At 46.6% G+C, this 11,763-nt stretch overlaps 1 long non-coding RNA gene across 2 annotated transcripts; it reads left to right on the top strand.

Annotated features, from left to right (window-relative positions):
* Nucleotides 1-6,009: 6,009 nt before the first annotated feature.
* Nucleotides 6,010-11,537, top strand: LOC308156516. Of its 2 annotated transcripts, XR_013937416.1 has the most exons (10): nt 6,010-6,031; nt 6,284-6,377; nt 8,051-8,094; nt 8,326-8,387; nt 8,644-8,723; nt 9,074-9,129; nt 9,414-9,472; nt 9,925-9,999; nt 10,195-10,311; nt 10,698-11,537. It is a non-coding gene; the product is annotated as an uncharacterized lncRNA (long non-coding RNA). The 2 variants fall into 2 exon arrangements; XR_013937417.1 differs by lacking the exon at nt 6,010-6,031 and having other exon boundaries at nt 6,275-6,377.
* The last annotated feature ends 226 nt before the right edge of the window (nt 11,538-11,763 follow it).

Here is an 11,763-nt window from a genome sequence, read left to right as displayed (position 1 = left end):
TGAAGTTATCCCTCATGGGTTCTCCTGAGCACTGAAACTATGTTATGTTAGCATTGCACAGTGCCTTTCATCTCCAACGAGCTGATGATTGGACTCTGGGAGTTGTGTGTATTACCACATGATCATGATTGGGCTTCGGAGTGACGTTCATTTTTTTGTGACACCGTATCTCTGCACATCTGACTGTGTGTGTGTGTGTCTTGAGAGGTTTTGGGTAGTGTATGACGAATAAAGGAAGATATATTTTTAAGACCCCTTTGGGCCATTTAGCCTGCAAGGTTAATCCCCCTCAATGTTTGTGGCTGGTTGTTTTTGTGTGGGGGGAGGGGGTGTTCTTGTTTTCTTTTTTAAGTAGTGTTATCAGTGTAGATTTCCCCCAGGATACTTTCGCCTTACGTTCCCACTGCTCAGGGCATTGAAAGACTTCCTGTTTTCAGTTTCCCCAGTGTCATTGCATAGGCCCCACACCTGTCCCCGTGACCTCAGTCAAAACTGAGTTCTATGATATTTTAAAATGCAGGGGCACATTCATTAATCAAAGGCCGTTCCTGTACAGTAAGTTTAATTCATTTGATCGGCATGGAATACAGACCATGAACACCTCCAATTCCCTTAAAATATTATTTGGACTGACACTATGCACTGTAAAATATTTTTCCTCTTAGCCCCTTCAAAGACAACCAATTAAGAATGATAAGAACTTTCCTATAAGCAGCCGTTATATTAACTAGGACTCCCCTGTTACTCACCAATATCTGCAAACGATTATGTCTGTTTTATTTTTTATTTCAAAGGGCTTCCAACAGACAAGCACAATCAGGACTCTGGTGCTCACATTGGTCGTTTTGTAACGGGCCGGTGAATTGCTTTTAAAATGTAGTATTCACTAAGAGAATCGGAAGACTAAAACTAAACTTAAAAGTTGTGCTCTGTTGGGAAATAGAAAAACTTTTCTATCAAGTCTGCATATTTCAGGAAAGATGGCCTTCTTTCAGGTAACCTTTCAGGAACCATGGGACCTGGTAGAAGTTCTTCTACATACACCCTCTCAAAGGTTTGCAAAACCAGGCTTTTTCATAAACTCAATCTCTGTACTGAACTTCTATGTAAACCTGTACTGTAGCTAACGACTTGCTGCATCTCCCAACACCTCTCAAAAACCTTGTGTAGTGGCTCTGTAGTGCTCTGTTGGTATTTTGGTTTGTTGATTGTGTATGTTTGTACCCATTGCCTGTATCGTTTTCTAGGTGAAATCGAGTCTGTTTTTCCTCTTTTTTTTCTTCTTTTGTCAGGATTCTTGTAAACATCTCTTTCTGTCTGGAATTATTTAATTTATCTCACGTTTATCCTCATGGCTATAACACAGTATCACACAGAATTAAAGTACTTTTTAATTATTTTAAAATGTAAAGATTTATATTCCGTAAGGCGTATGTAAGATGTTGTGACTGTATATTGTAAGCAGACTACGAAGCAAATTAAATTTATACAGTTCTGTAAAAAACAATGTCATTTTCAATTGGTGGCTATTTAATTGGTAGTGTACCTATTGCAACTGGGGGGTATTCCATCAACGTTGCTAATTAAATTAGCGCTTAATTGGAAAAGCCTGGTTAGACTTAACGGCAAGTCGTCAACTGTGACAAGCCGTTCCATTACTGCGGCTATATTATCAGCAGGCTAGATAATCAGTAAATAAAGATAACTTAAGATACCCTATCTATCTATCACTGCAATTTCAGTGGAATTTCTCCTCGACACCTACAAAACCCTCAACAACATGGCGCCCTCCTACCTCTGACCTCCAGCACACCCCTACCCACAGTCTCCTCCCTCCTCCTCCACACACCCCTACCCTCAGTCTCCTCCCTCCTCCTCCTCCACACACCCCTACCCACAGTCTCCTCCCTCCTCCTCCACACACCCCTACCCTCAGTCTCCTCCCTCCTCCACACACCCCTACCCACAGTCTCCTCCTCCTCCTCCACACACCCCTACCCACAGTCTCCTCCCTCCTCCTCCACACACCCCTACCCACAGTCTCCTCCTCCTCCTCCACACACCCCTACCCTCAGTCTCCTCCCTCCTCCTCCACACACCCCTACCCACAGTCTCCTCCTCCTCCTCCTCCTCCACACACCCCTACCCACAGTCTCCTCCCTCCTCCTCCACACACCCCTACCCACAGTCTCCTCCCTCCTCCTCCACACACCCCTACCCTCAGTCTCCTCCTCCTCCTCCACACACCCCTACCCTCAGTCTCCTCCTCCTCCTCCACACACCCCTACCCACAGTCTCCTCCCTCCTCCTCCACACACCCCTACCCACAGTCTCCTCCCTCCTCCTCCACACACCCCTACCCACAGTCTCCTCCCTCCTCCTCCTCCACACACCCCTACCCACAGTCTCCTCCCTCCTCCTCCACACACCCCTACCCACAGTCTCCTCCTCCACACACCCCTACCCACAGTCTCCTCCCTCCTCCTCCTCCACACACCCCTACCCACAGTCTCCTCCTCCTCCTCCACACACCCCTACCCTCAGTCTCCTCCCTCCTCCTCCAGCACACCCCTACCCTCAGTCTCCTCCCTCCTCCTCCACACACCCCTACCCTCAGTCTCCTCCTCCTCCTCCACACACCCCTACCCACAGTCTCCTCCCTCCTCCTCCACACACCCCTACCCTCAGTCTCCTCCTCCTCCACACACCCCTACCCACAGTCTCCTCCCTCCTCCTCCACACACCCCTACCCTCAGTCTCCTCCCTCCTCCTCCTCCTCCACACACCCCTACCCACAGTCTCCTCCCTCCTCCTCCACACACCCCTACCCACAGTCTCCTCCTCCTCCTCCTCCACACACCCCTACCCACAGTCTCCTCCTCCTCCTCCACACACCCCTACCCACAGTCTCCTCCCTCCTCCTCCACACACCCCTACCCACAGTCTCCTCCTCCTCCTCCACACACCCCTACCCTCAGTCTCCTCCTCCTCCTCCTCCACACACCCCTACCCACAGTCTCCTCCCTCCTCCTCCACACACCCCTACCCACAGTCTCCTCCCTCCTCCTCCACACACCCCTACCCACAGTCTCCTCCCTCCTCCTCCACACACCCCTACCCACAGTCTCCTCCTCCACACACCCCTACCCACAGCCTCCTCCTCCTTCTCCTCCACACACCCCTACCCACAGTCTCCTCCTCCACACACCCCTACCCACAGCCTCCTCCTCCTCCTCCTCCACACACCCCTACCCACAGTCTCCTCCTCCTCCTCCTCCACACACCCCTACCCACAGTCTCCTCCCTCCTCCTCCACACACCCCTACCCACAGTCTCCTCCCTCCTCCTCCACACACCCCTACCCACAGTCTCCTCCTCCACACACCCCTACCCACAGCCTCCTCCTCCTTCTCCTCCACACACCCCTACCCACAGTCTCCTCCTCCACACACCCCTACCCACAGTCTCCTCCCTCCTCCTCCACACACCCCTACCCACAGTCTCCTCCCTCCTCCTCCTCCACACACCCCTACCCACAGTCTCCTCCCTCCTCCTCCACACACCCCTACCCTCAGTCTCCTCCCTCCTCCTCCTCCACACACCCCTACCCACAGTCTCCTCCTCCTCCTCCTCCACACACCCCTACCCACAGTCTCCTCCCTCCTCCTCCTCCACACACCCCTACCCACAGTCTCCTCCCTCCTCCTCCACACACCCCTACCCTCAGTCTCCTCCCTCCTCCTCCACACACCCCTACCCACAGTCTCCTCCTCCTCCTCCACACACCCCTACCCACAGTCTCCTCCTCCTCCTCCACACACCCCTACCCACAGTCTCCTCCTCCTCCTCCACACACCCCTACCCACAGTCTCCTCCCTCCTCCTCCACACACCCCTACCCACAGTCTCCTCCCTCCTCCTCCACACACCCCTACCCACAGTCTCCTCCTCCTCCTCCACACACCCCTACCCTCAGTCTCCTCCCTCCTCCTCCACACACCCCTACCCACAGTCTCCTCCCTCCTCCTCCACACACCCCTACCCTCAGTCTCCTCCCTCCTCCTCCACACACCCCTACCCACAGTCTCCTCCCTCCTCCTCCACACACCCCTACCCACAGTCTCCTCCCTCCTCCTCCTCCACACACCCCTACCCACAGTCTCCTCCCTCCTCCTCCACACACCCCTACCCACAGTCTCCGGTCAGCTGATGCCAACCTTGTTGTTTTTTATATATAGATTATCCATATAAATGAAAAATATATAATCAAATTTGAAAATGATTAAATCAAGCAAATCTACGCATGTAGAATATCTGAAGAATGTTTGGTTGCTAAGCACACATTTTGATTTGAAAATTATTTATACATGTTCTATTTCATTGCCATGGCAATTCTGAATTATAAAGACACAATTACTTATTTCATATAATATTTCATCTCCTATCACAGATGTGCACATCCAAATCCAGTTATTAGTATTATGCCTGACAGTGTATGGACAGATTTCTGATTGACAGTCTGCCTCCACAGGTCCAGATGGGGCCTGGATACGCACATGGGTACACTACAGTCTATTGCACCTAGAACATTGGGGAAGCCTGAAGGAGAGGATTAAGTTAATACAGATGTTTGCCAACCTGTGGGCTACTTTACATTTATTTTAACTGTTACATAGCTGCAATTGAATAAACACCTCCTTGATTCTTTGTGTTTCAAGATGACCAGGAAAAGTTATGAAAATGTTCATGTACTGCTTTAAAGCAAGGTACCCCCTTCTTATTTCCTGGCATACAGTTGCTTTCGCCAAACCTTCTGCATCACCAACACTGTACAAGAATGTCCCACATGCAAAGAAACGCAGAGCTATGCAGACACACTGAACAGTGGTCAAGGCTTGGCTACGGTGAGTGTGTTTCCTTATGTGTGGTTCTAGCAAACTACATAAACTAGGTAAACTATGCTGAGCCTACTGAACCTGTACCTCTCCCACAGATACTCACCAGAGAAGCCTAGTGAATTACTTCTGTCTCTTAAGATCCTTGGGGCTGGTGGTATAAACACAAGGGTGTCAAATCTGAGCATCTTCATCCACAGGGTTGTTGAGGAATGGACATGCCATAGTTGATTGTACTGCTTATAGCCTAGGCCCATGTCAATTAACTAATTAACCTATTAACCTACAATCCCTCCCATTCTCTACAATACATGACACTTTGGCAGAGGAAATACCTTTAGCAACAGATTAGTGGTTCTTGCTGTATGTTTCATATGTGTATTTTATTTTTATGTTTCGATTTTTTACTTTATTTAAAGTGGCACAAATCACTAAAGAGTTGCTTATACACTGCTAATAGCTAATATTACACGTTATTAATGCGTTATTTATTACACGGCACAGAAAATCTGATGCCAAAAAGTATGAAGCCACGCCTTTTATCACGTCATCCCGTACTGCTTTGCGGCCTATTATAAACGCCAGTGCGCATGTGCGAATCTACATTTCCACCATTATAGTCGACCTCATCGCACTGTGTGTACGCCTTTAGTCAATCAGACACGAGGTCGTACTGCATTTAGTTTTCATCATGATCCTTAGAGTTAAAAGCTTAAGCCGAAAGTCTTTATTCAATGTGCTCGAGTGAACGTGCTGCAGGATGTCTTGAAAATGGAACAACTTGTCGATATGGTGTCGACAGTGGCCAGTGGCCCTCCATGAGGCTGTGTGAGTACTCTTGATTTGAATCTAACTTGCAGTAAATGATGATACACTTGACCAAATAGATTTCCACGTCCGATGATTTAAAAATGTTGCTGTTCACATTATGAATTACTGTGATTATTCAGTTAGGTTGAGATATGAGGACGGTCATTATGTCTGCAGTAACTTGCGTGTAGCTCCGGTTGCCAGCAGCAGGAAAGCTAGCTAGTGGTGCCACGTGGTTTACACCAGAATGAACTGGTACAATGTACAAACCCTTTTCTTTCCTTTTCAGTGACTCTTTTGCTACATCCACGCCATCCAGTTCATAAGGTACGATTTCAGGTTGCAGGTTGGTGTATATAAATATATAACCATTTAATTTCCTCGTCCTATGATTTAAATACTTACATACTGCTGTTCACAATATGAGACACTGTGATTATTTGTATTATTAATATGAGGACGAATTTTTCACAATTTGAGCATGACTGATTGATTAAATCAATTCAGGCCTGACTTTATGCTTGCTGTGCATGAGATGGAATAAACTGCTGATCTGACCTTTATTTTCTACTCTAACAGTTGAATGGGGTTGGTGGTCTGGGATCTGTGACCACCAGGCGCCCGGCCTGCTGGGTGTGTGGTGCCATCCTTTGATCATATTCATTTGGCCACGGTATGGACTGTCCCAATGATTATACCAATCACTACCCATCTGACCCATTCATTGGATTGGGAAAGATTATTTGCTTAAGCAATAGCAGCACGACCTCGAGTGTGATATTGCTTTTATACAACAGTTCTACAGCGCGATTTATTAGTTAACTAATAAGCGACAACAGATTATGATTTGTTTGTTTATTTAATCATAAAAAGAAACAAAAAATTGTTCTGCAACTGAACTTCAACTGGAGTGTTGCCTAGTAACCTGAACACAAACATGTAGTCTAATTAACCTGAACACAAACATGTCGTCTAATTAACCTGAACACAAACATGTCGTCTAATTAACCTGAACACAAACATGTCGTCTAATTAACCTGAACACAAACATGTCGTCTAATTAACCTGAACACAAACATGTCGTCTAATTAACCTGAACACAAACATGCCGTCTAATTAACCTGAACACAAACATGTCGTCTAATTAACCTGAACACAAACATGTCGTCTAATTAACCTGAACACAAACATGTCGTCTAATTAACCTGAACACAAACATGTAGTCTAATTAACCTGAACACAAACATGTAGTCTAATTAACCTGAACACAAACATGTCGTCTAATTAACCTGAACACAAACATGTCGTCTAATTAACCTGAACACAAACATGTCGTCTAATTAACCTGAACACAAACATGTCGTCTAATTAACCTGAACACAAACATGTCGTCTAATTAACCTGAACACAAACATGTCGTCTAATTAACCTGAACACAAACATGTCGTCTAATTAACCTGAACACAAACATGTAGTCTAATTAACCTGAACACAAACATGTAGTCTAACCTCAACACAAACATGTAGTTAGTAGAACATCTGTGCGGCAGAGTGATGCATATAGTTAAAAGTCCCAGTGCTGTTATACTGTATATCAGCACTCATGGAATGCCTCTTGTCCAATCAAATTACTTGGTCGGAACTAACTGTTGTATAAATAGATATATCTATATGTCTAACGGTTATTATTAATGGTAATATTACATCGCAGCTGTCGCACTAAAATCCAAAATCGAGCTCCTTAACTATGGCTGCGTTCGTAAATTAGCTCTAGAAAATCTGATCAGCACTCATGGTAGTGCCTCTTGTCTAACCCAAATGACTTGGGCCCTTTATGATGGCGTTGAACCCAGTAGTGTGTGCTCCAGCGCTCTCAGAGCGAGTTGACGAACCCGTGCCCCGTGTCTCGGCGTGATGACGTCATGTTGGTAGGGACATCTGAGTGGCTGTGAGGTAACGCCAACCGCTCTGACCAGACACGGACTCGACCGTCTTAACCAGACGTGAATGTGTTAAATTAATCTATATTATTCATAATCTTCGTGCTAGTTTTCTCTGTGTACCACATGTACAAAAGAGGTTTGGTGAGGCTGCATTCTCATTTTATGCTCCATATTGTGTCTCACTGCCAGTTTACATTAGGGATGCAACCTCAGCACATATGTTCAAGTCAAGACTAAAAACCCATATTTTTAATATCGCCTTTAAATGACTAAATAATTAAATTGATTATATAATGATTGGAGCACTTTGAGCTGCAATGTTTGCAGGAAAAGCGCTATACAAATAAAAAGTTCTCATTAAATAGAAGTTATTTATCTGACTGGTCTGTTTTTAACCTTCCAGGTCTGGCGACCCCTGACCCCTGGACCAGCCGATCACAGTCTGAGGTAAGCGGTCAGACCCGTGACCCAGAACACGCGTGTTTATAACATCCTGACTCAGAATACGCGTGTTTATAACATCCTGACCCAGAGCCGATGATGAGGTTTTGAATAAGAGTAGTGGACAGAAGAGGTTTCTGATACGTTTCAAACTGACGGCTGTTTGCGTTCGGCTGCTACGACGTCTGTTCTGCTGCCGGGACACGTCAGTTCAACTGTCTGTCTTGTTGTTTACAGATGAGAACTCTTAAGACACACTCCACCCTGGAGCAGTGAAGGCCCAGGCCAGTGCAATTAAGGTATGCTACCTGTTCCTTTGTCTCCTCTTTCTCTGTCTGTTCCTCTCTCTCTCTGTCTCTGTCTCGTCTCTCTCTCTGTTCCTCTGTCTCCTGTCTCTCTGTTCCTCTGTTCTGTTGAGGCCAGTGATGTTGATAAGAGTAGTGATCAGAAGTGATTTCTGACAACATATTTAACCTGATGGCTTCTTCTGGCTCGCCTCTGCTACTGGTCTGTGTTGCCTTGACAACCGCGTGAACTTTGACTTTCTGTTTTCAGGCGGTACCTCCTGATTGGCTGGCTGACTGACGAACTCTGGGAAAGTTGTCAAGACTGAAAATGACCACATCAATCTAAAGGTAGCGGGGCAAGACGGTTCGGTGGTCCAGTTCCAGAACCGTCAATGATGTTGAAACTATCAATGGGAATCTCTCTGAATCAGGCTGAAAGAGAATTAGATACCTGAGACGGTTCGGGAGTAGAGAGGAACTTGTTCAGGAGGGTTTAATGATTGCACGGTCGCAGCTCTGCGGTTCAAACCCTGACTGGCTATGTGTCGTGTCCTTGAGCAAGGCACTGGACCTCTAAATGCTCCTGAGTCCTATGGCTCTGACCCCTGGCCTAGATTATAAATAATTGTTGTAATGGTAAAGGTTGAACCATCTTCCACCTGTACACCTGGTCTAACACTTGGTCTCTCCTGTCTCAGGTGGTCTGGCTGTTATGGAGTCTGACGTCTCATTGTGAAGCCCCTCCCATGTCCAGGTGAGTCAGGTGACCAGCAGAGGTAGTAGTGGGTCAGTCCTGATGGGTTAGTTAGTTTGTTATTTGAAGCGTCTTGCGTTGCAGCGAGCGTGTGTATAGATGGTCCCAGCAGGACTTGAACCGTGTCTGATACAATGATGACCGCATAGTTCAACAGATTAAACCATGAAGAACTAGAGCATTGTCTTTCGCTCCTATCTGATCGTACCAGACGGTAAAAGAACCAGCCTGTCAGACTGTTTTATCTCTTCCTCTGAATGCCTGTTTGTCTGCCTGTTCCCCAGGTGTCTGCCTGCCCCCCCCTCAGGTGACTGTGGAGGACCCCCCCTCACAAGGCTGAATGGTAAATCCACATGTTTAAATGAGACTAGAACAGATTATGGCTGGGGCCCAGACAGAATAACTCTAGTCCAGGGTGGTGTTCCATCAACATCACTGAAGTAGAATCCAGACTTGTTCTGACATCTTGTTATTGAGTTGTCACAAATAAGCCTGAATCTTCCTTTAGTGATGCTGATGGCACACCCCCCAGGGATGTCACACTACCCCTCCTTTGAAGGTCGGTGGTGTGGGACTAGACTTAACTGATCTTGTGTGGGTGCCCCCACTCTCCCAGAATGCCCCTGTGATACAATGATGACCGCATAGTTCAGCAGATTAAACCATGAAGAACTAGAGCATTGTCTTTCGCTCCTAGCTGATGTATCCATGATGACAACAACACCCCCCTGAAGCTGTGTTCACCCCCACACACACCGATCCCTCCCCATAATGCATTTCTTCTCCTCATTTCAGGGCTGGACGACGTCATGACATCACAACCTCCCAGAAGGCCCTGGGGCTCAGCGTGAAAGGACAGAGGCGATCAGCGTAAGTGTTTTTTTTACGCTTGGTGTTTCTGTTATTCATTTCTAATCTGTCGCCGCTGATGAAAAGATTCTGCCATATGATCTCCCTGATTCTAATCCAAACCGTTCCAAATCTTCCACTGAGGCCACAGCGCCCTGTACCCACCCCCAGCACACCCCCCCTCCCTCCTCTGACTGTTCTCCTTCCCCCCCTCAGGTTCCATAGGCGACCAGGCCAAGGAGGAGGCAAGGCGCCATCCATGACCCCCCCCTGAACCACCACCATTTCATTTCATACCTTTATTTAAAACTCGATAGGCACCACCCCCAGCAGGTGAGTTCAGGGTCCGTACCTGCTGCTGATGGGTCACCTGGGCCCCTGGGTGTTTAACACTTTTAATCTGGGTCAGAATGACCCCAGTTCTCCTCTCTGGTCCAGGGTCGGAAGAGAACCTGGATCTGGTTCTGATCCAGATTAAAAGTTTTCAAACAACCGGGCGCCCGGTGTGAGACTGGTGTACTGTGACATCACCTGTAGTGTACTGACATCACCCGGGGTGCTGAGATGATGATTCCATTCTTGAACTCTCTCCCTGAGACCTTGATGACAACAGAGAATGCTGATCTCACCCTGGCCGTGCTCGACAGAGCAGCGTGTCTGACTACAGCCTGTTGCTATGTGGCTCTGTAACTAACCAGTGTCCCCCCTCCTTCCCCCAGGGCCTGGTCACCCCCCTCATCCTGCAGGACAGACAGGATCAGTTGCGTACTGGCCATCGGGCAAGCCGGACAAATGCCAGGAGGGCCGCGAGACTCTGAGCCACTCGGAATGTATTATTAAAAAATGTAAAAACCCCAAAGGAACCCAAATCATAAGGAAGAGAGAGAGAGCTGAGGACACCCATCTCATATATATATCCCCAGCTCCCCAAACCCAGGTGACACCACTCAGCCTAACGACCCACCCACTCTGCCCAGGCATTTGTTACACACCCAGTGGCGGACTGGCCGCCGGGCAAATGCCAGGAGGTCCGCGAGACTCTGAGCCACTCAGAATGTATTATTTAAAAATGTAACAATTATTATCACTCTTCACTGGGCCTTTATCCTTCTCTTCCACATCTTTTCTCAACTCTTGTCTCTCCTTCCCTCTCTCCTTCTTCCTCGGCTCTTCTTCCTTCACCGTAACATACCGTTTTCACCAGGTACGAGGAGGAAGAAGGGCTTTGATAGTCACCAGTTGTTTTCACAGATTATTTGTTTATTTACATTATCTGTTTTCTATTGTTGGTAAATAAATTTGATTTAATTTAAAAAATATTATATTAATATTGAAACTGCAGATTATTAATCGCTGAGTATTGGAGAAGGGGTAGGATTAAATAAGTTTATGCTTCTTCCTACTCCTTTTCGGACATGTTAAGTAAATTGTGTTTTTTGTTTTTTGTTATAACTATTTCTTTTTTCACATGTTTGAAATAAAGCTTTCATTCATTCTTTCTTCTATCTGGTCTGTTTCTTCCTGTTTCTGCAAAAAAAATGTATAAATAAATAATAATATTTGTAATTTTGTCTCTGGTGGTTTTCATTGAAAATAACTTATTTCAGCAAACCGCGGCCCAATATGTATATATATAATCAATATGGGCCTAACGTGTAGACTCAGCTTTAATTTGAGGCTTTTCATATCATGTCTGCTCCCTCATTAACGAACGTTAGTGCTTAGTTTAGTCCCGAGGACCTTCCCTTGTGTAACAAAAGGTGGCGTTGTTCTGCAGTGAATTCA

This window comes from Nansenia antarctica, assembly GCF_963989245.1.
Source record: "Nansenia antarctica genome assembly, chromosome: 4".
Taxonomy (NCBI): domain Eukaryota; kingdom Metazoa; phylum Chordata; class Actinopteri; order Argentiniformes; family Microstomatidae; genus Nansenia; species Nansenia antarctica.
Note: the sequence above shows the minus strand (reverse complement) of the source record. Positions and strands in the feature narration are given on the sequence as shown.